Source organism: Arachis stenosperma, chromosome 9, assembly GCF_014773155.1.
Source record: "Arachis stenosperma cultivar V10309 chromosome 9, arast.V10309.gnm1.PFL2, whole genome shotgun sequence".
Taxonomy (NCBI): domain Eukaryota; kingdom Viridiplantae; phylum Streptophyta; class Magnoliopsida; order Fabales; family Fabaceae; genus Arachis; species Arachis stenosperma.
In genome coordinates, this window is record NC_080385.1 from 24,646,204 (window position 1) to 24,651,853 (window position 5,650).

General features: G+C 39.6%; 1 non-coding gene across 1 annotated transcript; it reads left to right on the top strand.

The window, feature by feature from the left end:
- The first annotated feature begins 212 nt into the window (after window positions 1-212).
- On the top strand, window positions 213-320 carry LOC130952967 (small nucleolar RNA R71). Its single transcript, XR_009075140.1, has one exon. It is a non-coding gene; the product is annotated as a small nucleolar RNA R71 (small nucleolar RNA).
- Window positions 321-5,650: the final 5,330 nt, after the last annotated feature.

A 5,650-nucleotide genomic window follows, 5' to 3' on the forward strand; every position in this document is an offset into this window, starting at 1 on the left:
TCAAGAACTCCTTTCTTCTGACTAGTCCCATTGTTCACAGGATTTCTTTCAGAAGTGTACATGAATTGGTTATTTGCAACCATTTCAATCAATTCTTGAGCTTCTGCAGGCGTCTTCTTCAGATGAAGAGATCCTCCAGCAGAGCTATCCAAGGACATCTTAGATAGTTCAGAGAGACCATCATAGAAAATACCTATGATGCTCCATTCAGAAAGCATGTCTGAAGGACATCTTCTGATTAATTGTTTGTATCTTTCCCAAGCTTCATAGAGGGATTCTCCATCCTTCTGTCTGAAGGTTTGGACTTCCACTCTAAGCTTACTCCATCTTTGTGGTGGAAAGAACTTTGCCAAGAAGGCATTGACTAGCTTTTCCCAAGAGTCCAGGCTTTCTTTAGGTTGAGAATCCAACCATATTCTAGCTCTGTCTCTTACAACAAAAGGGAATAGCATCAGTCTATAGACCTCAGGGTCAACCCCATTAGTCTTGACTGTGTCACAAATTTGCAAGAATTCAGCTAAGAACTGATGAGGATCTTCCATTGGAAGTCCATGGAACTTGCAATTCTGTTGCATTAGAGAAACTAATTGAGGCTTAAGCTCAAAGTTGTTTGCTCCAATGGCAGGGATAGAGATGCTTCTCCCATAGAAATCAGGAGTAGGTGCAGTGAAGTCACCCAGCACCTTCCTTGCATTGTTGGCATTGTTGTTGTTTTCGGCTGCCATGTGTTCTTCTTCCTTGAAGAATTCGGTCAGGTCCTCTAAAGAGAGTTGTGCCTTAGCTTCTCTTAGCTTTCTCTTCAAGGTCCTCTCAGGTTCAGGGTCAGCTTCAACAAGAATGCCTTTATCTCTGCTCCTGCTCATAAGAAAGAGAAGAGAAAAGGAAAATGTGGAATCCTCTATGTCACAGTATAGAGATTCCTTGAAGTGTCAGAGGAAAAGAGAAATAGAAAGAAGAAGGAGAAGAAGAATTCGAACTTTAATTAGATAAGGTTCGAATTGTGCATTAAGAAGGAGTGGTACTCCATAAATAGAAGGATGTGGGAGGAGGGAAGAGAATTTTCGAAAATTCAATTAAAAGATTTTGAAAACATTTTGAAAATTTGATTGATAATTTTCGAAAATTCAAAGTGAAAAAGAAATCAAGTGGTTTTTGAAAAAGATTTTGAAATTAGAAGTTTTAGAAAGATTTGATTGAAAACTATTTAAAAAGATGTGATAAAAAAAATATGATTGAAAAGTTATGGTCTTAAAAAGATGTGATTGAGAAGATATGATTTGAAAACAATTTTTAAAAGATATGATTTGAAAACAATTTGAAAAGATATGATTAAAAAATTAGTGACTTGCCTAACAAGAAAAGATATGATTCAAACATAAAACCTTCCTCAACAGAAAAGGCAAAAAATGTTCAATCAAATCATTAATTGTTAGTAAGTATCTTTGAAAAAGGAAAGAAATTGATTTTGAAAACATTTGATTGAAAAGATATGATTTGAAAAAGATTTGATTTTGAAAAACTTTGAAAACTTGAAAAAAAATTGATTTTGAAAACAAAATCCTCCCCCTAGCACCATCCTGGCGTTAAACGCCCAGAATGGTATCCATTCTGGCGTTTAACGCCCAAAATGCTACCTCTTTGGGCGTTAAACGCCCAACCAGGTACCCTGGCTGGCGTTTAAACGCCAGTCTGCCTTCTTCACTGGGCATTTTTGAATGCTCAGCTTTTTCTGTATGATTCCTCTGCAGTATGTTCTGAATCTTCAATTCTTTGTATCATTGACTCGAAAAGACACAAATTAAAAATATTTTTGGATTTTTAATAATCAAAATGCAACTAAAATCAACTAACAATGCATGCAAGACACCAAACTTAGCAGTTTTTATACTATTGACACTAACAAAATGAGAATGCTCATGAGAAATAACAAAACACTCAAGTCAATAGAATTCAAAGATCAAAACAAGGAAATCATCAAGAACAACTTGAAGATTAGTGAAGACACATGCATAAATTCGAAAAATGCAAGAAGAACAGAAACATGCAATTGACACCAAACTTAAAATGAGACACTAGACTTAAACAAGAAATATTTTTGGATTTTATGATTTTGTAATTTTTTTTTTCGAAAATTAAGTGAAAATAAAAATAAAGGTATCAAAAATTCTTAATGAGAATTTCAGGAATCATGCAATGTTAGTCTAAAGCTTTAGTCTAAAGAAATTAGACATGGCCGGCTAAGCTTCAGCAGGACATTGCATTCAAGAGCTAAATTGATGATGATCAATCAGCTTTGGTGATGATAAGAACATCACCTTGAAACACTAGAATTCATTCTTAAGAACTCTGAAGAAAAATAATACCTAATCTAAGCAACAAGATGAACCGTCAGTTGTCCATACACAAACAATCCCCGGCAACGGCGCCAAAAACTTGGTGCGCGAAATTGTGATCACTACAACTTCACACAACTAACCAGCAAGTGCACTGGGTCGTCCAAGTAATACCTTACGTGAGTAAGGGTCGATCCCACGGAGATTGTTGGTATGAAGCAAGCTATGGTCACCTTGTAAATCTCAGTCAGGCAGACTCAAATGGATATGATGATGAACGAAAATAATAGAATATAAAGATAGTGATACTTATGTATGTCATTGGTGTAAGAGCTTCAGACAAGTGTATGAAGATGCCTTCCCTTCCGTCTCTCTGCTTTCCTACTGTCTTCATCCAATCCTTTCTTACTCCTTTCCATGGCAAGCTCGTGTAGGGTTTCACTGTTGTCAGCAGCTACCTCCCATCCGCGCAGTGAAAGCTAATGCACGCACTCTGTCACAGTACTGCCAATCACCGGTTTGGTTCCCTCCCCTATCGGAATAGAATCACTCTTTTGCGTCTGTCACTAACGCCCAGTAGGTTACAGGTTTGAAGCACGTCACAGTCATTCAATCATTGAATCCTACTCAGAATACCACAGACAAGGTTTAGACCTTCCGGATTCTCTTGAATGCCGCCATCAGGTCCTGCCTATACCACGAAGATTCCGGTTAAAGAATCCAAGAGATATTCACTAAGCCTCAGATGCTTGTAGAACAAGAGTGGTTGTCAGTCACTTTGTTCATGAGTGAGAATGGTGATGGGCGTCAATCATCACCTTCATCATGTTGAAGAACAAGTGATATCTTGGACAAAGAACAAGCGGAATTGAATAGAAGAACAATAGTAATTGCATTAATACTCGAGGTACAGCAGAGCTCCACACCTTAATCTATGGTGTGTAGAAACTCCACCGTTGAAAATACATAAGAACAAAAGTGATCATTGGTTTCGGCCCCAGAGAGGGAACCAGAAGAACCAAGATCTGACCTAAGAACTAGATGTCCAAAGATGCTAAATACAATAGTAAAAGGTCCTATATATAGAGAACTAGTAGCCTAGGGTGTACAGAGATGAGTAAATGACATAAAAATCCACTTCCGGGCCCACTTGGTGTGTGCTTGGGCTGAGCAATGAAGCATTTTCGTGTAGAGACTCTTCTTGGAGTTAAACGCCAGCTTTTATGCCAGTTTGGGCGTTTAACTCCCATTTGGGTGTCAGTTCCAGCGTTTAACGCTGGGATTTCTTGAGGTGACTTTGAACGCCGGTTTGGGCCATCAAATCTTGGGCAAAGTATGGACTATCATATATTGCTGGAAAGCCCAGGATGTCTACTTTCCAACGCCGTTGAGAGCGCGCCAATTGGGCTTTTGTAGCTCCAGAAAATCCACTTCGAGTGCAGGGAGGTCAGAATCCAACAGCATCTGCAGTCCTTTTGAGTCTCTGGATCAGATTTTTGCTCAGATCCCTCAATTTCAGCCAGAAAATACCTGAAATCACAGAAAAACACACAAACTCATAGTAAAGTCCAGAAAAGTGAATTTTAACTAAAAACTAATAAAAATATAATAAAAACTCAACTAAAACTATCAAAAACACACTAAAAACAATGCCAAAAAGCGTACAAATTATCCGCTCATCAGACATGCAGAAGCTTGTTATGCCTCTGTCCCAACACTGCACCAATGGCATGGTCACTGGCATCACACATTAGTTCGAATGGCAATGTCCAATCTGGTGCAGAGATGACTGGTGCTGTGACCAGCTTAGCTTTCAGGGTCTCAAATGCCTACAGACACTGTGTGTCAAACACAAATGGTGTGTCAGCAGCTAGCAGGTTGCTCAGAGGTTTTGCAATTTTTGAAAAATCCTTTATAAACCTTCTGTAGAATCCTGCATGCCCCAGAAAACTTCTGATTGCCTTAACATTGGCAAGTGCTGGTAATTTTTCAATTACCTCTACATTTGCCTTATCCACCTCTATTCCCTTGCTTGAAATTTTGTGCCCAAGGACAATTCCTTCAGTCACCATAAAGTGACATTTCTCCCAGTTTAAAACCAGGTTAGTCTCTTGGCACCTTTTCAGGACAAGTGCTAGGTGGTTAAGACAGGAGCTGAATGAGTCTCCATATACTGAGAAGTCATCCATGAAGACTTCCAGGAATTTCTCCACCATATCAGAGAAGATGGATAGCATGCATCTCTGAAAGGTTGCAGGAGCATTACACAGACCAAAAGGCATCCTCCTGTAGGCAAACACTCCAGAAGGGCAAGTAAATGTTGTTTTCTCTTGGTCTTGAGGATCTACTGCAATTTGGTTGTAACCTGAATAGCCATCCAAAAAGCAGTAATAATCATGACCAGCTAGTCTTTCTAGCATTTGGTCTATGAATGGTAAAGGAAAATGATCCTTTCTGGTGGCTGTATTGAGCCTTCTGTAGTCAATACACATACGCCACCCTGTGACTGTTCTTGTAGGAACCAGTTCATTTTTTTCATTATGAACTACTGTCATGCCTCCCTTCTTGGGGACAACTTGGACAGGGCTCACCTAGGGGCTATCAGAAATAGGATAAATAATCCCAGCCTCTAGTAATTTAGTGACCTCTTTCTGCACCACCTCCTTCATGGCTGGATTTAGCCGCCTTTGTGGTTGGACCACTGGTTTGGCATTATCCTCCAATAGGATCTTGTGCATGTATCTTGCTGGGCTAATGCCCTTAAGATCACTTATGGACCACCCAAGAGCTGTCTTGTGTGTCCTTAGCACTTGAATCAGTGTTTCCTCTTCCTGTGGATTTAAAGCAGAGCTTATGATTACATGAAAGGTATCATCTTCTCCCAGAAATGCATATTTCAGGGATGGTGGTAATGGTTTGAGCTCGGGTTTGAGAGGTTTCTCCTCTTCCTGAAGGATTTTCAGAGGTTCTATTATTCTCTCTGATTCCTCCAAATCAGGCTGAATATCTTTAAAGATGTCCTCTAGCTCTGATTCGAGACTCTCAGTCATATTGATCTCTTCCACCAAAGAGTCAATAATGTCAGCGCCCACGCAGTCATTTGATGTGTCTGGATGCTGCATAGCTTTTACAGCATTCAACTTGAACTCATCCTCATTAACTCTCAGGGTTACTTCCCCTTTTTGTACATCAATGAGAGTTCATCCAGTTGCTAGGAAAGGTCTTCCTAGAATGAGAGTTGCACTCTTGTGCTCCTCCATTTCCAGCACTACAAAGTCAGTTGGAAAGGCGAATGGCCCAACCTTGACAATCATGTC